Source organism: Hyaena hyaena, unplaced genomic scaffold, assembly GCF_003009895.1.
Source record: "Hyaena hyaena isolate Hyena2069 unplaced genomic scaffold, ASM300989v1 scaffold_170, whole genome shotgun sequence".
In the NCBI taxonomy this organism is placed as follows: domain Eukaryota; kingdom Metazoa; phylum Chordata; class Mammalia; order Carnivora; family Hyaenidae; genus Hyaena; species Hyaena hyaena.
Window position 1 is genome coordinate 1,335,349 of NW_024080802.1, and position 26,657 is coordinate 1,362,005.

Genomic DNA, 26,657 nt, shown 5'->3' on the forward strand with positions numbered 1-26,657 from the left:
AAAAAAGTTTTTATAAAAGACGGTGTTACTTTTTTTTTTTTTTTTACAAGAAAGTGACCTCCTTCTGTTTACACAGTGTATCATAAAACAGCCTCAGAAGTGCAATTGGTCCAAACTCATTAACCTAGAATGCTATCTACAATTCTTTTTTTCCAAGAGTCGCAGGGTTTAAGTGAACCTATTGACGCAGAGTATGAGTCAAAGTGCAATATGAGATAAGTTTTATGTATGGCCTCACATGTAGGTAAAACACTAAATGTGAGTATGTTTTACCTTAAAATTGGTAGTAAGTTATAAAATGAGATGACTTGTATAATTTATTCTATTTAGCTTGTATCATTGTAGTTAATATTAGACCTGAATAACCAAAGAAAGTACTGATAAGCTCTGTGTGTGTGCATGTGTGTCTCCAAATAGAAAAACCTTTTAGGAATTAAAGCATAACCTCTTCTATCAATACTAAGATTTTCTAGAACTTTTCAGAATGTATTTAATATAAATGACATTTTGCGAAACTATTTTCATATGTATTTAAATCCATTAAGAGGAAATAAAGACCAATGTCACAATATCACTGAGACCGTTCTTTCTGAAATATATTTGCTCAATAAATTATATTTATTCCCAGTGATTTTATGAAGAACAAAACAAGTCAAAATAGAAAGATACTAAATTACTACAACTACTACAAATACTATACATTTGCAGAGCTGAGAGATGCCTAATTAAGTTAAACCATCTGAAGGAGGCGCCTCATTTTATGCATGGTGGAATGACTTCTAGGAATCTAAGCTCTACCAAACTAAGCTAACATCGGAGTTCTGCTAACAGTATCAAACTTTGCCTCTCTCTGGGCTTAGCTCTAGTTTGGACATCTATAATATAAGAGAAAGAGACATATAAGATGTCCAGATTTGTGAGTTTGAGTCCCACGTCAGATGAGCACGAGCCCCAGTTCTCTTTCTGTCTCTCTGTCTCTCTCTCTCTCCCCCTACCCTCTCTCTGTCCTTTTAGGGATTCTTTCTCTATCTCTGTCCCTCACTCATTTACACCCCGCCCCTCTCTCTGTCAAAAAAATAATAGTAATCAGTTGCAAAATCAGAAGATCACATTTACTTTGCTCACCCTTTCTCTCCCATTTCCTGTTCTGCCTCCTTTTTAATGCCTTTTTTGATGTTTCTGACTCAGAAGTTATCTCTCTCTCTCTCTCTCTCTCTTTCTCCTCTCTCTCCGTCTTTCTCTGTCTCTTATGTGCACATGCATGCACACACACACACACACACTTTCTTTTTGTATTATATCTCTCTTCTGTAGTTCTACCTTCTTCATGGACCTTATCACAGCTTCAAGGCACATAGCTCTTCTCTTTTTCATTAGTGTTTAAGATCTTGTCCTAATATCTCTTACTAGAATTTGCATTCTCTTTGAGGTTATGATTTTCTTTTATCACCTGTGTATTGCTCATAATACTTAATATCTTGGCAGTAGGTATTATGTTATTGTTGACTTGAATCAATAACAACTTAATTAATTTGTTCAATATTGTGTTATTTTCTGTAAGAGTATTTATATGAGTGAGTGGTGATATCAAGCTACCCCAAAATGTTTAAGTGATATGATTACACAGGAGCCTGAAATAAAAACCGTATTTGTGATCTGATTCTCAAGGTACATCTGGAGGACATAAGCTATGGTTATGAAATCAGGCGAAGCCTGGAAACACTTGAGCCAGTGCCCAGAGATGACCTGGTGATGGGGCTCTCCAACAGTTAAAATTCCAAGTACTTCTCTCTTGTTGTGTCCTCGCAGAATCACAGGAAGGTCTTTATTATACCTCCACCAGGGTAGAAAAGAGAGCGTGTCTGCATCTGCTGCTGTCACAGAAAGTTTTGTGCACCCGGAGCAATGGGGTCTCCCTTTTTTAGGCCTCACTACCTTGTGATATCTGGATAAGCAGGGACCCTCGGGGCAAGTTTTTTCACAAAGTACAGCCCAAAAAAGGCCTCAGAGACCACAAATAGCTCAAAGATAAAATCAGGGTTACTATTTCCTGATCTCAACACCTCTTCAGGGAATTTATTATCCTTATACAAGTCAGCACAAATCAGTCATAACACATTTTAAGTCACTAAAGTTAAACCTAGCCTTTAGCTATAACGTTAGGCAAGACTGGATTAAGATATTTTGCATAAATAACTCCATAAAGTCATTGACTTAAAATGCTCAATTTCTGTTTTGCAGCTAGATAATCAGCCAACAAGAGCAAAAATAATGTTTGGTATAAAAAATAAAAGGATCACAGATCTTGGCGAAAATCTCTGTCTTTACATGAATTAAAATATAATCTGCAGAACATCGTAAATCAGTCGGTCTATGGCTTTATAAAGTTTCATTTTCAACAAGTCAAGTGAAAGTAAAATTGACAAGCTTACCTCCCAAACATTGCCCCACATCGAACTCTATAAAAATGTCTTTGGAATGTCCAAAACCTATTTGGCGTCCTGTGAAGAACGTTTTAAGTTTTGAGTAGAGAAGATGTTAGGAAGTTTAGAGCCAGTGGGCCGACACAGCCATGGAGTTAAAATCAAGATAAAACCAAAGACCTTTTACTTGGCAACAAATACAGCAGCTTGATAAATCCACATTCTGTGCTCAGCTAGATCAGATTGGGGAGCATTCCTTCTTTTCTTTTGTATCTCTCTCTCAAGCTGAATGCAGGTATCTGTATGTGTTAGAGAATGCTGGTTAAATGAGAGAGAGTAATATAGCTTAGATGATAGAAAGAGAATCTAATTAATTCTAAGTCTTGAAAACTGTGAATCATGGAAACTGTCTCTGACACCTGTCCACACCTATATAAATCTTCTTAGCCATCAAATTTCAGCTCAAACTTACCTCCTCTCCATGTCTCTCCTGGTCTTTCACCAAATTCCTACAACAGTGATGCTCTCCAGACTATACAACTGAGGAAAACATAGATGGGGTATGATATCTTTTCTTCTTGCTTCACCTGTTTTGTCTTGTTTTCAGCACTTGGGGAGATTGTAAGTCTCTTGAAGGGAAGTGGTGCCTCATTGTTTGTGTATCCTCCAAAGTGATTAGCACTGCATTCAGCACAGAGTAGATATCCTGTTGAATGCATAAAAATATAAAGATGATGCATAATTCAAGCTGAAAGAAATCTTGTTTTGGTAAAATGCATTGCTAATTATTAACCTTTTTCAATATTGAAAATCCATGCACCCATGAGATACCTATGCATTTGCTTAAAACCTAGTAAAATATTCATGTGATTTTAATGACTGCCTCAGGTCTATACTACCTAAGATGCATCATGACACAAATACAAGGGGTGGGGAGGGAGATGTAATTACAAGCTTCAGGTGTTTTGTACGCCTTTTCTTGCATGCAGCTGCTATTATCTCTACTGCTCGTTGACGTGTCATTTTAGATTCTGGCAGCAATGATTATTCCTAATTATATACAGGAAAATAAATTGTAATATGTGTTTAATACAAACAGTCTATCATTGGGATAGTCATGTCAAATGGTTAATCATGTTTAAAACTAACAGGAATAGGTTAGCGGACAGAATATGCTATGAAAAGACAACTTCTTTTCTTAATCTTGATTTAAATTTTAATCTGAAGGTCATGAAAATGGCTTCAAGAAACATGTTAGCACACGTTTTTAAGTTTATTTATGTATTTTTGGAGAGAGAATGAGAGAGAGCATGAGCAGAGGAGGGGCAGAGAAGGAGGGCAAGAGAGCAGGGGAGGGTCAGAGAGAGGAAGAGAGAATCCCAAGCAGGCTCCACACTGTCAGCATAGAGCCCAGTGTGGGGCTCGAACTCACAAACCCTGAGATCATGACCTAAGCTGAAATGAAGAGTTGGACACCTAACCGACTGAGTCACCCAGGCGCCCCCATGTTAGCACTTTTACTAAAGAATAGTTTCCTCTTATAATATGAAGCATTCTTTTGGATTAAGTAACACATCTCTCTATGCTTCCTTGGGTGTCCCTGCAGAGAGCAGTGTCTTCCCTTTGAGTCTCCTCTCCCAAATTTGGCCACTTACCTCTGCCTCATGGTAGGACAAGACCAAGGAACCCATAGTTTGGGTTGCAGCTCAACCAATTTCTAACTTCCAGATATTAGGGGCATTCATTTTTAAAAGGAAGCTCACTTTAGTATTTTTTTCCCAGTACCTCATATAAGAATTATTATACTCATTTTTCTCAAACTTAATTCTACCTTGCAAATAAAAGCTACTCCTTACAATAAGTCTAATGCAAATAAGTATATTTTTAAAACATGATATTCTGCAATCAGCCTATTAGAAAGAATTATATACCCTGCATGAGTGGACATATAACTGTATAGAACAGGTTTGGATAGTATTGATTCTTAGCCAAATGCCATCCCTGTTAGTGACTTTAGAAAAAAAAAAAATCAAAGAAAGCACTAATTAATAGTCACATTTTATGGAGCTTCAAAATATTCCCAGATTTGTGCAAATCTGCTTGTGATCACACGGCAACTCTTTGTTTACAAAAGCTTATTTCTTTCTTGAGGAAATACTAAGTTCACATCAATGACTAAAACATATCTCTATAAACTAAGATTTTAAGCTAGGGAAATTCCAAAACACTGCTATTTTTCAGAATCTCTCAGTGACTCCTGTGTCAGTTGCAGAGGTCATTCATATCTCTCCAGTACTTTGAACATCATGAAAGTCAAATATTTAAAATTATAATATCCCACAGTAAAAAAATAATGGAGATCTCATGTTCCTGGAAGCTACTGTATGTGGTAACCTCTTTCCAAGATGGCTTAGTGCCTCTCCACACTGGACTTGGAGACTGTGAAAGAAATACACATGACTAAGTGAAATGTCTGCTGTTTCAGGAGAATGGGTATGCAAACAGAGGCTGCTCATGGAAGAACAGATGAAGAAAAGCCTATGTTTTACGTTAGTATATATTAGGAGGAAGGAAAGATAAAAACTATTCACATGTTGGGCTGAATGATAAAACCTGCCATCAGTTGATCATAAGGCAGGATATTTCTAAGGCACAGAAGTCATTTTACATCCCAAGAACAGCAGAGCAAAAAGCAGAAGATGATATTCTAGTGACATGAAGTCAGCATCTTGAGGCTTTAAGGTCCTGTTATTCCTCATGACCACTCACCTATTAATAATAAGCCAAAAATAGAGAAACAGAGACTACATTCTTCATCTCCTATAAGTTGACATGGCTATTCATCTTTAGTGAGATGGAGGTCATAGAAAAACCTGGTTTTATGAGCAAGAGGAGTCTAGAAATAAACACTCCCAGTTTGCCATTAGCCATTATGAATTAGACAGCAAAATTAATTTATTTTAATGTTATACCCAAGAGGCACATGTTTTCCTTTCTATGTGATTATGAAAATACTGAACATCCCCTGAGGAAAGAAGCCCTTTTTTAGACTTCAAGAACAGACAACCCAATTTTCTCCAAGTTTGTTTTCTCTCCTTTGAGAGCACACTTAATTTGTTAATGCAGGAGTGCATTTGTCACCAATAAAATTCATCTTCACTCTATAAACAGACTGCCTGAAATTAGTACTGATAGAAGGAAAGCTAGGGGGAGTGTACGTGGTTGCATGTTATGAAAACATAATTCAACGGCGTAATTTGCAATAAGATTTTTTTTATATCCAATGATTGCATGGGCCACCTGAAAAAAGTACTGAAAGACCATGCTTTTATTTACATCTGCCAAGATTGACTTTTACGACTGCTGATCAAAAAAGCAAACTCTGTTCTTTAACAGGGGCTTCACTGATGTTAAATGAGGCTGAAGGCTATCACGGTATATTGCTTTTGACATGGTTATATATCAACAAGTAGTGAAATTGTGATTATTTGTAAGACACTATATTAAATGCTTTCAAGGAAATAGGAAATGGATAGGACATGGCAGCCCTCAGGTTATGAACAATCTAATAGGGACACCCACATGGATATAAATAAATGCCTTACAAAGCAGAGTGGAGGAAGTGTCATGAGTGCATTTGGTTAGATTGTTTTTCTGGCTTCATCTAACAGATACCCAAGTTAAATCAGCTTAACAGTAAGGAAACGTGTAATGCAGAAGAGGAAGTACAGAGTTAGGACAGACTGTAGGGGCTCCACCGTGTCATTGGGGATACAGTTCCTCCCACCGCTCCAAGCTGCCAGTCACAGCACTGGTTCATCCTCTGGCTGGTGGCCTTGCTGAGAAATAGCTGCCAGCAGCAATGAGAGCAACATCCTTCTTTGTTCACATACAAAAGGAGAGAGAGACTGAGTTCTTTCTCCAAAATCCCCTTCCTTGCATTGCATTGGCCCATGTCTGAGCTCATGGCTGATAGAAGGGATGGGTTACACTCGTTGACTTAGACCATCCACAGAGTAGAAGAGAGGCTGAGAAGCTGAGCATAATGTCCACACAGGTGTGGTAAAGGAGGTCGACCTGAAGCAGATCTTACAATTCGACGCTGGGTAGCTTCCTCAGGGCTTGGTGAGTTAGCCTGAGGCTCAGAACTGCCAGCAACGGAAGGCAATAGGCAACACTTAGTATGGGAAAAATGTTTTTAAAGCCTGTTAGAGATGATTCATTATGCCTCCATGACATTTCTAAATTTGGGTAAGAGGAATACCTCAGTATTCTCCCTTTCTCCCAAAGTCAGATAATCATTCTAAAGTGGTTGCCAAGCATTTCTTAAACTGATATTTCTAGCTCCTTCCAAAACAGTCTGTCACTAAACTCACCCACTCTACATAAGAGGGGGAGAAGGAGCAGTTGCAGTGATATTACTTTTTATAGAGATGTTAATTCTTCAGTTTTGTCAGCTTTTGAAGGGTAATAAGATGCTTTTGATCTTATAATGCCTCTTATTTGTGGGCATCCTGCCCTATTCAGAGTTTACATCTGGTCCTTTGCACTTAATTGTAAGATTGTTTTTTTCATTTTTTAAATTTTTAGTATTTACAATATGCCATGTGCTGGTATAAGCTCATTACAGGTGTTACAAGCTCATTACATGTAAAAATTCATTTAATTTTCATAGCGATCCTAAAACATGAATTATTATTAACCTCACTTTACAAGTGGCAAAACTGGGCTGTAGAGACATCAAGTAACTAATGTTAGATCACTGAGCGATCAGTCACAGAGTTGGGACTTGAACCTAGGCTGTCAAGGTCCAAAGTCTGTATTCTTACACACAATGACAGAAATACTCATAAGCTATCAAATTTCTGCACCAAAAAAGGAGTAAAACTTTAATTATTGGTCCAGACATACCTTACGCACTGACAAAAAGTCTCCATTTTTAACTACCTTCAAATTGGGGGATCACTTGTTCACATTTAGTCTTTCACTTATCTTCTCATTCAACACGTCCGTTAATCACTCACCATGTGCTAGTCATGACAGTGAGCACCTGAAGCTTCCAATCTAGTGGAAGATCCAGAAACATCAAGTACAGCATAGTAAGAGCTATACAAGAGGAGGTGGCAGCACAGAAGTCAAATCTGGGGCTCACAAAAGGCACATGGCCAGTTACAATTAAGGCACATGTTGAAGAATGAGTTAGCTAGGTGTTATGGAGAAGTAGGACCAAAAGAAGGCGACTGTGGCCAGGTGAGTGAGGGGACAGCAGGACATGAGAGACCTATAAAGGGCTATGCAAAAGAGCTTGAACTTTACTGTAAGGTTAGTGAGTATAACCAGACGGGTTATCAGAAAACAGAAAACAAATATTCAAATAAGTCAATAATGAGAAGGACAGTATTGTTTCTGAGAAAAGTTGGAAGAGAAAAGGAACTAACGTTTGGTGAACACTTAATGTACAATGCTTTTGGCATGCTGTATCATTTAGTAGGAACTTTCTAGAGTTTAATTTTCCCCATTATAGAGCTCAGAGAAATTAGGCAACCTGCCTATGGTCTCTGATAAGACCTAGAATTTGAACTTTGTGTCTGATTCCAAAACTAATACTTCTCTCCACTGTCCATGGAGAAGACTCCCAAGCTCCTCTAAGTCAAACACCAAAAAGGAAAAAAAAAAAAAAAAAAAAAAAACCTCCTTTATACAAACCCACATTCATCCTGTGAAATGATATCCTCTTTAAATAATAATAAATAGTCACACATAAAAGAATGAAATATCACTCTGAGAAAACTTCTCTTCTCTCTTGATCTTTTAATTTTAGGCAGCAGAGAATAAAGACCTGAATATGTGAGGAAAAGATATTAAGAAAACAGACACACACACAAAAAAAACCACAAACAAACAAACAAAACACCTGATATTTAACTAGGTTGGAAACATGATCACCACTGAAAGCATCTTCTCTGCTTCCCCTAGAAAAGAAAAAAAGAAGCTCCCCCCTCCACCGCCACAATGTCCCCAGAGAGAGCATAAAGTTCCTCGCATTTCCTTGAATTGCTCAGCACATCATTTTTGTATTTGCAAAAAAGTACACCAACCCTAAAGAATGTGAGGTCCATTCTTACTTCTGACAGGGTGGCCCTGCATGCTTCAGCTTCTCCTAGAGAGCAAGATTTGGGAGGAGGATGCTCATTATTTGCTAAGGCTAAGTCTTTGTTTGTTATGTTCCCATGAATAACTTATAGCTGCATGTCCTCATGAACAACGGCCCTGACACAGCTGACGTGACAGCATCATACACCGATTCCCGATCCACCCTCCCAGGAGAAAATGGAATATTCACTCGTTTCACATTTCACCAAGACAGGCTCTTCAACTATTTATAAGCTGAATAGAAATTTCCACTACTTCAGCTGACACAACAGGCTGTACCTAACAAGTGGTAAGGGATTTAACTGGAGCCTTTGAGAGACCAGCTATGGCAAACCCAGCAGTGGCAGGGGAATGGGACAAGGTCTGCACCAAGGGGATTTCTCCTCCAGCAGACTCCCTCTCATTTATTCTTCTATACCACCACTACAACAAGACCCCAAGTTTACAGCATTTCTAGAATGGGTTTTGCTAATAACTTTTCACAAGCATGCCTATGGATGAGTGCCTATGCCTCATCAATACTTATTAAGGACTCATTGAGATTGACACTAATCAATATCACAGCACCCTTCTTCTTATAGAATATGAGCTGTCACTTCTAATTCAGTCCTATTCAATTCAAAACAGTGTATTGGTTCTAGGAATTTAAGGATTAATAAAATTGAGTCCTTGCCCTTCAGAGGCTTAAAACCTAGCAGAGGAGCAGAGGAGCAGGAAGTATTGACTGAGATAACTGCTCTGCCACAAAAAACCCTGATGGACAGAAAAGGCCAATCAACAAAAGCTAGAGGATTATTTTATTGATAACACATGCAGACTCCAATGCTGCATGCATTTCTCATCTTATTTAACCCTCACAACAACCTTCCCCGAAGGTAGTCCTATGATGAAACTCCATTTGCAGGTCAGGAAACCCAAGCTCAGAGAGTTGTTTGCTCAGTCTGACAAAGCAAGTGGCATATATAAGATTCAAACAACCCAGTCTAACCACAAAGACCATGCACATATAAAATCATGTTGCCTCTCCACAGCAATTTGATGGAGTTTAATGTTCATGATCATATTCATTTATTATTCAAGAAATATTTTATAAATATCTACTGTGTTCAAGGCACTGAAAGAGTGCAAACAGTACTGGGGGTGGTCCTGAACTTCTGGCACTTGCTTTTGACCGTCATCATAGGCAAAGAGTTTTAGGTAAGATTAATCAGTCAGTCAGTCAGTGTTTCTGGAAACATTTGTAGAATATGCTTATGTACCAGGCACCATGCTTGGTTCTGAAAAAAAATGGAGTAATATTAAAAGAAAGGAAATGTCTCTGTCCTCCTGGAACTTATATTCTGGAAAATATGCAGATAAACACATGTTATATTGAAGGTGGTAAAGACTATGAAGAAAAATCAAGTTGGGCAAGAGTGAAGAATGGAGGGGAAAACTTGGCATTTTGAATCAGCTGAGAAGTAAAGCTTCTCTGAGAACTAGAGAATCTTGAATAAGGAGAAAAATTTAGTTATGTGATCATCTGTGTAAAGATGATCTAAGTATGGCTGAGTACAACCAACAGCCAGTGCAAGGGCTCCAAGGTGGTAAAATATTTAGAGTGTACCAAGAATGTCAACAGGCCAGATCATGATGAAAGAGACTGAGAGCAACAGATGGGTGGAGAGTCAAAGGACAGATCCTTCAGGACCTGCCATCAGTGTACAGGGTTCCCATTTTCTTGGCAGGGCAAAGGGAAACTGCTGGAGAACATTGAATGGGGGGGGGGGGTGTGACAGGCTCTGATTAACTGTGTAACCTCAGTCTGGCCACTGTGTGGAGAGCTGATTATGAGAACACATGAGTAGAAATAGTAAGACCAATTAGAAAACTATTACACAAACCTAAATCTGAGATGGTAGTGGGTTAAACTAAAGCAGAAAAGGCAGAGGTTGTCAGATTTGGGGTATATTTTTCATGGTAGTGCAGACAGACCAGATCAGATGTGGGCTGCAAGGAAAGAGAGAAGAGTGAATGCACTTAAATTCTTGGAGCGGTGCCTGGAACAGAGTTTGTACTCAATATGTGGAAATTCAGTCCCCTTCTCTCAGAACCCAACACAATTTACTTGGGAGAAATAAGTCATGTACATAACTAATTATACACAGAATCTTTTAGAGGAGCCATAACATAAGTCTAACCTCATGGCCACAACCCTACCATGAGCAAGTAGATTATATATCTCGCTTCACTTGCTTTGATCAGACTAGTAAGTAGCCTCATTTGGGTTCAAATAAACTCAGTGGAAGTGGAAGATTTACTAAAAGAATTCTAGTTTTTTTAAGTATAGGAGAACTCCTATTCTTGGTGAAACTATTTGTTACTACTATAGGTAGAACATAATTCTATTTATTGTAAAACTTAAATATTGCTTTGCAAGAGAAGTCTTCCATGAATTCTCCCCCACCCCCAAACTAGGTCAGGTCTCCTTTCTACAGCCTCTCCACACACTTGTATCTTTCCATCACAGACCTTGTCAGTTTGTATTTAGTTAAAGTTGGCTCAACCCCACTGCCATCCCATCCTTCTTAACTCTGAAACATTTGCCAAAAAAAAAAAAAAAAAAATACAGTAGGCATTCAAAAATATTGTTGGAAAAATGAGCTAACACTCCCATGTTCATTGCAACAGTATTCACAATAGCCAAGATGTGGAAACAACAAACTAAATATCGACTGACAGATGAATGGATAAAAAAAAATATATATGGCATAGACGTGCAATGGAATACTATTCAGCCTTGAAAAAAAAGAAGGAAATTCTGTAATATGCTAAAACATGGATAGAACTTAAGAAAACTATGCTAAATGAAATAGGCCAATCACAGAAAGGCAAATACTACATGATTCCACTTATATAAGTTATCTAAAACAAATTTTTAAAATCAAGGAGTGAAATAACCACTGAGAGAGACTGGGAGGGGGCACCTGGGTGGCTTAGTCGGTTAAACTCCGACTTTCACTTAGGTCGTGATCTTGCGGTTCGTGGGTTCGGGCCCCGCGTCGGGCTCTGTGCTGACTGCTAGCTCAGAGCCTGGAGCCTGTTTCAGTCTGTGACTCCCTCTCTCTCTGACCCTCCCCTGCTCACGTTGTCTCTCTCTCTCTCTCTCTCCTAGAAAAAAAAAAAAAAAAGAGAGAGAGAGAGACTGGGAGGAGGAAAAATGGAGAGATACTACTAATCAACAGGCATAAAACTTCTCTTGAGCAAGGTGAATAAATTCTAGAGATATTCCCTACAACATTGAACCTATATTCAATAATAATGTATTTTACACTTAACAGTTTGTTAAAAGGATAGATCTCCTATGAGATATTCTTATGACAATAAAATAATTTTAAGTAATAAATTAAGTAAAATTAAGTAAAAAATTTTAATAATGTTTAGGTAAACACATTTTTAAAAATGTGTTTAAAAATTCATTTTATTCTTAAACCAAGAGCAAATGAACTGTGAAGGAAAAATAAAGTTAAGTACCCCTGTGAAGGGGTACTTAATTCAGTTTTTAAAATTCTATTTATAATCACTAACTATTCTACTGATAATACATGGGATTTTGCGTCACTATAACCAGAACTGCCATGGAGAAATTGCTTCTTATAAGCCATTTAGGACATTAGGCCATGATAAAAGTTTATGGTTTTGTATCAGGGCTTGTAAGATGCATTTGAGATTGACTGGGTATTGATTGAGAATAATTGGCCTGTGCAGCTAGATACAAATGAAATGTGTTTCACCTGGAGTTTAGCAATAACCTCATAACTGTTCTCATTGCTTCAAATTTGACCTCTTATAGAAAATTTTCAGTACGACAGACTGATTCTTTTAAAATAAAAGTCACTGTCTCCACATCTCTTAGAACGAATGCTAATATCCTTATAATGACTACAACATTTTTATTAGTCAAAGGCCTAGAAGGAAGATAGGTAGCAAAATTAAATGGGTAATTGAGAGGAGTTCAATGAAGGGACTATTTACAAAGGTGAGAGTGAGGGTTAAAAAAAATCAATTATAGATAGTGCAGTACCCCGAGGCTAGCAACAGTGGGGAGCTGTTACCATTCCTAGTCCTAATGGATCAAGAGCAAGAGGAGAAAACAGCTACCAGTTACTTGAGCTCAGGGGAGTAGCTTCATGGAGGGGCTGCCTGACAGGAGCTTTGGCCTTTAGTAAAATGATAAGGTTTAGCAGGGAGGAAAGCCAGGGAACACATTTCTTGACCTTACTCTTCTCCAACCCTCAGATTTCCTGTCTTTAACTCACATTGGCTAAACCCCACTGGACACTGGTAGGCAGAAGAACTTGTTGATATAGTCCATACATGTCAGCCTTCCAAGGTACTGAACAGGGTGGAAAGAGAACAGAATGGATCCAGAGAAGCAAATGGAAAATGCTTATCTAATGCCCTATGTGACCTGTCCTTGCCTCTTCTTTGTTCCCTCTGCTACAATCGCCCTAGCCCCCTTGATATATCTTGACACTCCAGGCACTGTACAACTTTTGCATTTTTGTACTTTTTGTTTTCTCCGCGTGGAACAATTTTGTCTAAATATTGACATTGTTCACTCCCTCACTTACTTTAAGCTCAGATGTCACCTTCTCTATGCAATCCACCTAAAAAGCCTATTGAAAATTACAAACTACCTCCCCCCACATCCTAATCACCTTAACCCCCTTCTACTTTTTTCGTTTTCCCCATTGTGCTTATCACATACAATATTACATGGGATACAGGATAACATACTGCATTATTTAATTTCTTATCACATCTGTTGTTAATTGTCAGCCTCCCCTACCTTTTCACTAGAACATAAGCTCCAAGGAAATGACCTTTGCTGTGTTTTTTTAAATTGATATCTTCTAGTGCCTAGAAATAGTGCAAAATTCATAAACAGAGGGAAATAATCATCTTAAGTACAGTATTCAAATAATTTCATACATAGCATGTTGAATTTTGCTTAGAAAGTTAGACAGAATAGGTATATTAAAACCAAATAGTAATGTTTCCTTCCCCCACTCTCAAGAGATAGATTAAGGTTGAAATTAAGTCTGACCAAATATTGAATGTATTTCTGTTCCTCAGTAAGGACCTGCACATAAACTGTACCTGAGCGGTAACTCATTCTTTTATATCTCATTAAACTAATTCAGTAAATGAGGTGAGCCAAAGGCTATGTTTTCTTGAGTCTGATCTCTTCCAGCAAAGATGTATGGAACCATATGAAACTCTGATGCTACCCTTTAAAATCACTAAATCCTCAGAAAAGAATACAGTGAAATCACTGTCTAGGAGGTACGCAGTTGTGCCAGAGGAGAAGTAAAATCACATCTAGTATTGGAAAAAACAAAAAAACAAAAAAACTTTAGGGGCACCTGGGTGGCTCAGTCAATTAAGAATCCGATTTTGGCTCAGGTCATGAACTCACTGTTGTGAGTTCGAGAAGAAAAAAAAATGAAAAAAAAAAATTGAAAGACCAAAGGCCCTTGACATGATTCTATTTGTGTATGTCTTCACTTAAGTTATAGTCTACACTTAAGCAGCATGAAAGATGTAGGACGAAAATAAAATGTTTATCCCATAAGTGAATAAAGAAAGGTACAGTGCACCAAGTATATGTGATTAAACAATGATTATTTTAAAAATCCCTTTGTAAGGACAATTATGTGTCTGATAAACTTATGAGAGTAATAAAACTGAGGAAAACAGAACTACAGTAATGAAAAGTACTTTCTAATCAGGCTTATCACAAATTTAAACCAGGTTAGAAGATAGGTAATGATCTCATCTTCCCCATCAGTCCTTCCCCCACAAAGCAGGGAACTCAAGAGCTGTGCAGATGTACAAAGCCTCTAGAGTTCTTAAAATGAAGGCATATTTTTATAGTGGCATTAATAGCCATAAAAGCTTTGCCAATAGTATTTACGTGCATCGTGGTAGCATTTTTAAATGTTAGTTCAGCCTCTAATAAGAAATTATAAGTACACAGTGTCTAAAAGCAGAGAATTGCTCTTCTTGAAATATCCAATTTATCTGCAAGCCAAAGGAAAAAGCTTCTCTTTAGAGATAATATCACAATATTCCATTTAAAGTCACCTGAAATGACAAAGGGAGGATCTAACTAGGGAGTCATTGACCTCATCATAGGAAGGAACTTCCTTTAAACTCCCCATTAAAGGAATATTTTTAAAGTAGGTTAGGTATATCCTTGAAACAAGAAAGTCTCTTCAGATGTCTAGTTTTTGTTCCCTCAGGCTATTGTGCCATTCAGCCACTTTATCCAATTCACAGGGGTCATGGCTTCTGAGAGGTGATACGGTTAGATAAAGGGTGGCTTCTGTAGATCTTTGCCTCCAGACATTTCCACCTCAGGCAGTTCTTTTACAAGCTCATCCCTTGGATAAAAATCTAGAAAAGTAACCCAGAAAATACAAGGTGCCTTGAAATTAGATGTTTTCTTTTCTTTTTCACTAACATTATAAACCAGACAATGATTTCATACATGTGTGAACATCAAGAACTATGGCTGTGGCTCATCAACGTCAGACAATTTAATCTTAGTAAGTTGCTAGGTAGTTGAGGCAGTCATAAGAAGAGGAATAGTTATCTTTGACATATATGCATAGAATCAGGCAAGTCAAAATTTCTTTTGATTTGGTGTCAACAGAAAAAGAAAACAAAATCAAATATTGATCCACAGAAACTTCTAGAAATTAGATTTGTTTCCTGTTTTTAGAGAATTAGTCTAGTAGACTCCTTCAATCACAGGGGGAAAAATACATAGATCTCAATATTTAACTGCACATTGACCAAGGAAATAAATGTGATATTTGGAGCTATTTTTCAGGTTCATTTTTCTGTCACTTTGATTTGTGTTATGATGCTTAGGGCTTTAAATTGTGAGCCACAGGAACCTTGAATTTGGATGCCTTAGGTTTTATAGAAAACTCAAACCACTCTTCCATAAAGGGGTTTATTAGATGCATGAAATATTTTCATAGACATTTATGGAAATAAGCACTACTGAAGGTAAAGATCACTTCCTTTTTAATTTTTTTTAATGTTTCTTTTTTTGAAAGAGAGAGAGAGAGAGAGAGTGGGGAGGGGCAGAGAGAAATTAAGACACAGAATCCAAAGCAAGCTCCAGGCTCCGAGCTGTCAGCACAGAGCTCGATGCGGGGCTCAAACTCACCAGCTGTGAAATCGTGACCTGAGTCGAAGTCGGATGCTTAACCGACTGAGCCACTTAGTCACCCTAAGATCACTTCTGAGCTAAAGAGAAATGTTACTCAATGGGAGAAGTAAATGCAATTTACTAGCTAAGCTACGACAACTAAAATACAAGTTACATGCAGACAGATTAATGTCAGCCATGTTTATCATTGTATTCCTAATGCCTAACACAATGTTTGGCCCTTTGAGGAGGTTCAGTTAATAATGCTTATCAAATAAGTGAATAGTACAATAGATAAATGAATAAGTAGTCCAAATGAAATATCTCCAGAACTCTTCCTAGAAAGCACTGATAGATGAAACTCTCCTTAAAGTACAACTGCTTCCCTTTGCTCTTCACATGCTTTCATCAGGAATCCACATAGACCATAATTAGTTCTCCTAAATTGTCATACTCACAAAGATAGTAGTTTATAACTGATTACAAAGTAATAAATTAGCTTTCTGACATAAATTAGTCCTTTGCTCCAGGAGATGAGGGTTATATGAACCAGTTTTCCTAGAGTTTCTTCAAAGATCTGACCATGTAGGTTCTCTTATACTCAAGGGAATTTTATAATTTCAGACAGCAACCTATGAGGCTTGTGGTAAATAGCCATCCCACTGTACAATGCCTTGTATGCCCTGTAAAGAAGCATACTTTATACCTTGTGGACACCACTTTCATCATGATTTTAGTGCTCTTATACATTTAGGGAACTTTGTCATCTCTTGTTTCTCTAAATTCCACTGTATAAGGCCTTAATGAATGTATATATCTGATCGTCAGTAAACCTCTACTTAATGTCATCTCTACAATCTTTTCTCTAAGGTGACTTTGTCCTAGGGATGACACTAAGGATGGAAGTTTTTTTCCATCATAAATCCCCATCGAAATCTATCCTAGTTGCATGTGTGTATGCATGTAAGCGCTTGTTATTTCACACATCTGATATATTTGATATGTATATAGACAATTATTTTCTCTTAATATTTATCAAGCACACTGAGGTGAGGAGGGTGTTGCTTACTGACAGTTTGTTTGATAAATTTCAGCTAATTGTGTTAGTCTGCTAGGGCCACCATAACAAAATACCACAGACATGGTGATGGTGGCTTTGACAACAGATTTATTTTCTGACAGCTCTGGAGGCTGGAAGTCCAAGATCAAGGTCCCAGCAGGGCTGGTCTCCAAGGCTTCTCTGTCTTGCTTGCAGATGGACATCCTCTTGCTACTGGCTCTTCACATGGGTATCCCTCTGTACCTGCACATCCCTGGCATTTCTTTTATGTGTTCAAATTCCTTCTTACAAGGTCACCAAAGTGGATTAGGGCCCACCCAAGTAGTCTCATTTTTAATTTAATCACTCCATTTAAAGACCCTATCTCTAAATACAGTCAAGTCCTGGAGTTGAAGCTTCAAAATTTGAATGGTGGAGAGCCACAATTTAGCTCATCACAGTCACTTAGTGCTGTATTAATACAGGACAATATATTGTAGTTATTGGAGAAGTAGGCTTGGAGAAGTAGTCATAGAGATACAAAGTAGGATCATATCTGTGTTAGGTAAGGTAAAAAGGGTAAAAATGAAGGTAGACATGGTGGGATCAAAGAGGAATTGGAAGAAAGTAATCAGTAAAGGCAAAGGTATCTGTGCTGTAAATATCATAGTGATCTCCAAAAGAACACTAGATCAACAAATGTGGATATTTCTACCTCAGTCTTATATAAACTAGACCCTTTCCTGAGTAGAAATGGATTTACCACAAAACAAATGAAATTCAACTACAACACTTCTCAAAGCTCTTTCCAGAGCCATTGATCTAATTTTATAATTACAATGTTGTACTCTCCTTAAGAGGGCTTTGGACTCCAAATAACCTGTATCTGTCCCCGATTACAAGTAATTTCAGCCATTTTTAGAGGTGTTTAGGACATTTCTTGGGCTAAATACTTAGAAATGGGCATTTACTTGGAACAGATGATAACTTCTATTTATTATTTTTTTAAATGTTTTATTTATTTCTAGGAGAGAGAGAGAGACAGCATGAGCAGGGGAGGGTCAGAGAGAGAGGGAGTCACAGACTGAAACAGGCTCCAGGCTCTGAGCTGGCAGTCAGCACAGAGCCCGACGCGGGGCTCGAACCCACGAACCGCGAGATCGTGACCTAAGCGAAAGTCGGATGCTTAACCGACTAAGCCACCCAGGCGCCCCGATAACTTCTATTTATTATACAAGTTGTGACTTTTGAATAATAGTCTTTCATTGCAATAGCAGTTACTACAACCTATATTTTTTGTGAAATTGAATTTTCAACTGACTTTCAGATCGTAGGTGCTCAGAAACATCCTGGTAAAGTACTAGTCTCTTTGTATGTGTCTCTTTCTCTCTTCCTTCCTCTCTTTTACACACACACACACACACACACACACACACACACACACGTTTATTTGTGCCAGCAATCAGAACTAGAAAACTAAACTGTTCAATTTAGAAAGTAAATCATGTGTGTTGTAGTTGAAGATATATGTTTGAAGTCTTCTCATTTTCCTTCCATGATGAACCATCCTTCTCCCATTTCTTCTCCTAGCTCCTTGGGGTGCATGTATCCAAGCCCAGCCAGTGTGACATTTTTTTAATTTTGACATTAGTCACAAAACAGTTTCTTACTTTCTCTGAAAAAAATAGAGGATAAACATCTTAAATGATACAAAATGTTATTGCAGAGTAGACCTTTCCAGAAGCATTACACATGGTGAGAATCAGTTTCATACTGTTCCCTTTAAAAGATTTCTACATTTCATTTTTTAGTTTTGTACATAGCTCTTCTTAGGGACAATCCTGCAATTTAAGACAGAAAGGTGACTCTTAGTTGAAAAGCAAAAATAGGAAGTGAGATGAGATCGGTGAAGCAAGACAGTTCAATTTGCCTAACAAAGCAAAATTCCCGAATCGAGTTACTCTTAAAGCACTGTAATCAGCCATGTTTCTTAAAATGCCTGGGTTATATCTAGACCCACTCACACTATGGTAATTATCAGCTGCCACCACGCAGAAGTGCTGCATTCCCTGCTACTTTTTTTTTTCCAAAATGTCAGCTTGTAATCTGAAGGAAAATTACAAACCCGACTTTTTTTAGGAATGTTTAAAATAAACCCACAAAAGCACCAAGCCTGTTACAATTACTGTCCTGCTTTAAGGGAGAAATATCCCAGGTGGTGTTTTATCTCTGCAGAATCTATTTCTAAAGTTTAGCCACAATGAAAGGAGCAATAGTGCCTTATATAATTGCAGACCAATGCCAGTTTTTGGAAGAAACCAAAACTTTAAGAAGCTTTGAGACTTTATTCTAGATAAACATGTACTACCCTGAGGGTCATCATGCTTGTGCTACTTTAATAAAATATAACTGCATAAAAAAATTGCAGTATTGATCATTTATGTATGCTGTTAATAGTGTGTAGAGGTTAACTCCCCCTTATTTAATAGGAACATAAAACCCATATCAAGTGGAATGTTTTATGCTAATGGCAGTATTTCCAATTAAATTGCCAATATAAATTGCTTTGACATGCCACCGTTTTTTATTTTAACAATTACTTTTACACCATACACCTTAGAGCCCTTATATCGTTCCATTTGTAAAAGAAAAATGAAATATCAGTCAAAACATAATAGGCAGAACTCTACTGAGAAAACTTTTTAGCATAACAAAATTCACATGAGTTCAAGGCACCAGAGGTTTACAAGGAGATTCTAGCCAGAATGCTAAGAAGCCTTTAAATGGTAGAAGCAAATCACTGAGAAATCCATAAATTCACTTATCTTCATACATTTTAAGCTAGACCTGGAACAGTAGACTGAGGACTTGGGGACAGGAGATCTCATTATGGTCCCAGCTCAGCCATGATTAGTCTGAATGATGCTGAGCAAATCTCTAGCCTAGGTTTCCAAAAATGAGGTTCCAACTCCTACTTTCTGCAACAACAAGTTCCATAAAAGATGAAGAAAAACTAGGTCGCTCCATGAATTCAATGCAATTCAGGACACAATTTCCAGTAATAGCTTCCTCCTATCCCTTATAAAACATACCTCATCCCTGTGTTTGTCCCCTGTTTATATGTCCAAAAGGAGGAAAGAGTAGGAAAGACAGAGCTAGGTTTGTAACCCAAATGCAATTCCCCACTAACTGCGTGACCTTGGACAATGTGCTTCTAAAGTTCTAGTTTCTTCATTTATAAAAATGGGATAATATTCTTTATCTTGAAAAGTATGGATGATGATAGATATGTCTAATTCATCTTTTATCATACTTTCAACCTAGTAGCATTCAATAACTAGTAATTTTTATATATGTGTGGGTGGATGGATGGATGGATGAATAGGTAGACAGACAGACATTCTGTCATATGTGAAACACATTCTACCAGCCTTGGAGAATGTTTCTTCCAGCTCCAACCAGAAATGGGAGTCAGTAATTCATATGTCATAAAATCAATAGTTCAAATACATATAATTGTGGGTCCATTCAGAATGGTATGATCAGATTGACACTTTAGTATGCCAGTATAACATTAAAATTATTTATTACCCTGTTTACTATCACTACCAGGAGACCAGCATGAGTGTTATCTGTCTAGCCAAGGTCTACCATTTCCAGTAGGTAGATGGACCACCCCAGAGGTCTAGTCTGCTATTACACAGCCAGTTTTAATAATTTAGAAATGGAATCACATAATTTTTACAACAAATCAGAAGAACACCAGGTTCAGTGCAGATTAGAATGCATCTGCTTCAATTTTATCTCATCAGCTCACCATTGCAGGTTATTTAATCTAGCCAAACAATAGACCAAAGCATGCAAAATACCTATGTGCCTCAAATGTAGGTTCTAGCTCAGGTCTCTTACATTCTAAGAAAATTTTCTTCACTTGTGCTGCTCCCTCAGCCTAAATAATTTTATTACCTTGCTCTTTAATTTTGCCAACCAACTTCTCTTCAGAGCAGTCCATGCTCACTGCCTTCAGTTTCTGAGTGTTATAATCTGCCCCCCCACATACAACTTTTCTAAATTGTCCTTGTTGTGAAGGCCATCAGCGATCTCCTATGGCCAATTTACACAGCTTTGCCAGGCTTCCATTCACTTTGAATTTCCCCAGAAATGCAAAACTGCGGGAATCTAGAACCCCTGTCCTCCATGGTCGCGTTCACCCTGAATATTCATGGTTCTTCTACCTTTCTGGCCTCCCTTCTCTTTCTCAGATCTGTTTTCTCCCCACCCGAAATTGGGGAATCTTAAATTTTCTTTGTTCTTCCTCTATGGTCCTTTAAATGTAATTTCATGTATGCCACCAATTTTCACCATTACTCTATGCATGTGATTGCCAAATACAAATTTCCAGTCCTACCCACTCTCTGAAAGCCTCCACCAAGGCATCTCAGCATCTCAACCTCATAAATTCAAATATAATTTATGAACCCACTTCTAAGGCTATGTTTTCCAAGTGCTTTGAGTATCACCCCCACCTCTACGATCACCCATGGTCCAAATCTCTGCATCAACTTTCTCTCTTTTAAATTAGTTATTCTATATGAACTCTATTTCCATACATTTCTAACATATGTTTCTACCTCTCTCTTCCCATTGCAGATGCCCTAATTTATGACATGTATAATATGGATTTTAGAGGGGACAGATTCCCCAATTCTAGTGACTTCCCATTCCAAGTTCTCTGACAAATTAATCCTAAATTAAGCATCAGAAAATATATGATGTTTAGTGTTTAATGATCTCTGATCATTTTCATTTCCTTGCTTAAACATTTTCTGTAAGCATGTTTCTTTTATATTAATACCTAATCATTAGAATGGCTTATATTTATTAGTCATTTGCTTAGTAGGTCCTAGGTAATATGTCAAACATTATGCAACAATTATCTCATTAACTATTACTATATATGTGATTTTACAGTTATTTGTGTGATTATATTGCTTAATATATGGGACTTGAAATATAGGCACTCAAGTATTACTACCAGTTAATTACTTAATTAACCCCTCTTTGATCACTGTACCCATAAGTACTTTTTTTTTCTTTGAAATCACATACAGATTCTTTATGTCCCTTAGCATATGTATATTATGTTATATAATTTCTATGCCTGTGTTGAATTTGGTGAATGGCAGCAAATCAGTTCTAGTTAGATGACTTCCATTTCTACTAAAGAGCTATACTAGCATATTTCAAGGTCAGCCAAATCACAAACAAACCTGGCAAAATTGGACACTAGTAATAGAAATACTATGTACTGGCACTGAAAAAGTAACAATAGAAATACTGTGCCCCCATATATAAAACCAATATTTTGTGGAAATCTTTCCCCAGTGTTTCCCCTCAGAAAATTTAAGTAACTCTAAAGTCATAAGCTTAGCATCAACACAAGCTTATGACCAGGTTACAGCAGTACTGATCCCATTTATTGTCCTTGATAATTTATCTGATCTTCCTAACCAGGCAAGTTTTCCCATCCTGTCCCCTGTCTTGTGCATCTCTCTTAAATTCCAGTTTATTTTCTTTGATTAAAATGTAAGTAATAAGTATGCTCCCCTCTCAGAATTTTAAAGGGCACTTGTTCAACCAACATTTATTTTTTTTTCTTATTTAACACTTATTCAGTAGAACAAAATAGGTCCAAACATGAGTCCAACATGGATCTTGTCTTCAAAGGGCTTATGGATTAAAGAAGATAAAGCGTGTGCTTAAGTAACTATAAATACAAAGAGAAAGATACAGGTTGCATAGGACATGGACAGCTAAACTGTGATGGGAATTCATGGTAGGAATATGTTAATTTTAAGCCAAGAGAATCCTAAAAGACTTCATTGAGAATTTTTATACAATATGGTTTATGAAAGATGAGTAGGATTTAGATGTTGAAGGGTGAAAAAAACGTATATATTCCAAGAAGATGTGGAAGTCTGAAAAATCTTGCATGTATGTCATGAACAGTAAAGAGCTGAATTTAATTGTAATTATCAATTGTATTATTATTGTTACATTCCTTTGAAATATGCAAGTATAATGATGGTTCTATTCTCACATTTAAAAAAATGGTTACGGGGTGCCTGGGTGGCTCAGTCAGTTGGGTGTCCGACTTCGGCTCAGGTCATGATCTCACAGTTCATGGGTTCCACCCCTGCATCGGGCTCTGTGCTGACAGCTCAGAGCCTGTTTTGGATCCTGTGTTTCCCTCTCTCTCTGCCCCTCCTGTGCTCATGCTCTGTCTCTCTCTGTCTCAAAAATAAATAAATATTTTTTAAAAAAAGTTTACTTACATAGAGGCCATTGGGTTGCTGAGTTATTGCATTGGTTAAGTGATATTTTTACTATGATAATCCCACTTTCTAAATATTAGTCACTGATTATTGTTTTTGTGTTCAGCAAGTTCACTCTTTTTGCCACACAATAAAGCCTAGGGATTTGGAAATGTCAAATTGTATTGAGCAACAAGAGTACAGATTTTGCATAAATATTTAAATCTTAGACACAAATTCACAGCTCAGGGCACTATAGACAACTGAGGTAATTGGAATCTCTCTAGGTCAATTTTTAGTCCAAATTTTGTTTTTAAAATAGTCTGAGAAAACTTAACTTTGAGGCTAAACATCTTTGGGTTGATATTTTGTTTTGTTTTCCCTATTGGGTGAGCTGTTATTTTAGTTGATTTTGGTTTAAGTTTTTCCCCCTTGGATATATGCTATAAATCAGGCTTGTGGCATTTTGCATCCCAGTGATGCCTTATCTTGGCTGTACAACTGTTATCTCATCTAAACCCCACAGCTGTGTCACTTCCTAACGACCACCATCCCTGCAAGACAGCTATTGCTTTTAATTGGCAGGAATAAAACCGATGAGCATTAAGAAACTAGCCCGGATGATGTGCTACACAAAGAATCCACTTACATTTTTTCCCAAACTATTTGAAGCTACAAAAGACAGAGTAGGAAGCCCCCATCAGAAATACGTGAAGTCCCTTGGTCTCCCACTCAGGATTTTACAACTGAAATTGCAGAGTCAAGCTGCCTCTTGACCAGTCCACATGAAAGCTCCACCCACAAAAATATTGAAAAGTAATTTGAAACCTCTAGCAAATTTTCCTGATAAGCTGCCAAAGGAGAATCCTATTATAAATCAGTGAATCTTCTCAAAATCCACTTTCTCCATTTCACCTTCCACAGCACAAACATCACAGCAGTTACCCCAATATCTAGTGACTTGTTACTCAAAGTGTGGTGCATGGACCGGTAGTATTGGCATCAATTGGGAGATTGTTTAATACATCCTCAGGCCTCACTCCAGAGACCTGGAGTAGACAATCTATGTATTAACAAGATCTCCAATGTGGTTTATATTTTGAAAAACACTGCTTTTGTCTATGAGATTCTCACACTTTAGCGTATATAAGAATCACCGGAAGACAGTATTACCATGCAGATGCTTGGGCTCCACTCCAGAAGTTTCTGAATCAGTTAAGTCAGATATCTGGATTCCACTGTGATTCAATAACCAGAACCTCCAATGGTCTGAGGACCACACTTTGATCTTAGTGAATGATAACTAAAATCTCTTTCTCTCACCCTGCACTGTTTTTTTTTTCCCCCTCAATACCCTTCCTCCTCTATTACCTTCTTCTCTGCACTTTTTATTTTTTATTTTTTTTTGAAGAGAGGGAGGGGTAAAAGGAGAGAGAGAATCTTAGGTAGACTCCATGCCCAGCTGGAGCCTGACATGAGGCTCAATGCCATGACCCTGAGATCATGACCTGAGCCGAAATCAAGAGTTAGATGCTTAACTAACTGAACCACCCAGAATCCCCGTGCACTTTTTAATGTCACTCTAGCCTATCATAATGTGTGTGTTACTGTCTTATAATTGTTCCCTAATTAATCTCCCTATAACTATTCTTTTCCTCCATGTTGTCAGTCTTGTAATCTTCTAAGTTTGTCATCCACTCACTCAAAACTTCTCAGTCTTTACATAATGAAAAATACCAGAAAGCTTAAGATAGAAGGAGACACTCTTAGCCCTGGAACTCTTTTAGGTAACTCCATTGCTTAAAACTTACCAAAGGTATGCAAGCCAAAGAAAAACTAAACTCTCTTTTAGAGAAGAATAACAGAACAATGTATTTGTCCTGGCCTCCCTTCCCCTATGGCAACTGAATTCAGGGTGCATGTTGAGGGGTTGATTCAAGGCTAAGCAAGTAGAAGAGATGTAGGCAAAGAAACACAGCAATGTGGAGAGTGGTGGTGAAGACACACCCCTGATAATGAAATATATAGATATATTAGTGACATAAGAGCACTGTACTTGGGATCATAGGATGTAAATTCATTTTCTTTGTCCAATCCTCACAGGCACTGTGGCTTTGAGTATATAATAAATAAACTCCAGTGACTTCAAGTTCTTGTCTATAAAATGCAAGTTAACACCCACATTACCTGCATCACAAGGCTTTTGCAAAGTCCAATGATCCTTGATAGAATCAAATCTTAAGTAAGACATTAATTGCATAAACATTTGCTGAATGTTTATGCAACTCATATTGATAATATTGATGAATGCATTAGGTTGATGCTATAGACACAAAGGAATGAATAGGGCATAGTTCTACTTTCAAGGAGACCACTATTTAATGATGGATCCAGGTATATAGACAATGATGGTTGTAATGAAAGTTGTGCTAAAAGTATAAGTAAACAACTGTTGGGACCCTAAAGAAGGAACACATTTTTTTAAATGTTTATTTTTGAGAGAGAGAGTGACAGAGAGAGAGAGAGAGAAGGGGAGGGTTAGAGAGAGGGGGGGACGGAGGATGTGAAAGAGGCTCTGCACTAACAGCACAGAGCCTGATGCAGGGCTTGAACTCACAAACCATGAGATCATGACCTGAGTTGAAGTCAGACGCTCTACCAAGCCACCCAGGCACCCCAAGAAAGAACACATTTTTAAAAAAAGGGGTGGGGAAGCCCACTATGGATTTGCAAGTTCTTTCGAGTGTTACATCACAATTCTTCATATTATTCTAATATTAGGATTAATGTTGCTGGAATAATGATAGTTATTGCTATTAATAACAGTAATGTTTATAAGTAGTCCAACAAAATGTTTGTGTTATTGGTATATTGAAGAAAAAAGCACTGGTCAATAGGAAGTGTTACAGTTTGACGAGAAATGTATAAAACAAATTCAGAGTGGTTAAGAGGTATTTTCCTATTTAACAGCACCTATAGTCGGAGATTTCAGAGTTATTGAATATTTAGCATTCACTCACACCTCATTTCAATATAAGAAAATACTAAGCCTCCCATTAGAATATAAACTCTCATTAGAAGCAAAGGGGTAGTCTGTTTTGTTCACTGTTGTATCCCCAGTGACTGGAATGGTACCCAATACATCAGTGGAGCTCAATAAGCATTTATTGAGTGAATGAATGATAGAACAGGTAAATTCCATATGAAGCTAAGGACTGTCGAGTTTACACATGCATACTTGTTCTGTTCAGTATGGGAGCAGTATATTTGATTTCAATAAATGGCATTCTCGGTTTCAAACATGGTAGCTTTTACAAATTGTGAACATTTTCAGATTATAATTTGTACTTAAAACAGTGGATCCTCATATAGCTATTATACAAGGGTAAAGTGAATCAGAATTTTAAGGCTCTCTTGCTGAAGGTATTTATTTAATTATAAGATTTTTTAATCGCCTTCATATATATCTCTTCCCACTTTTCTCCAGAGTACTGGTAATATATGAAGTTAAATAACATTTC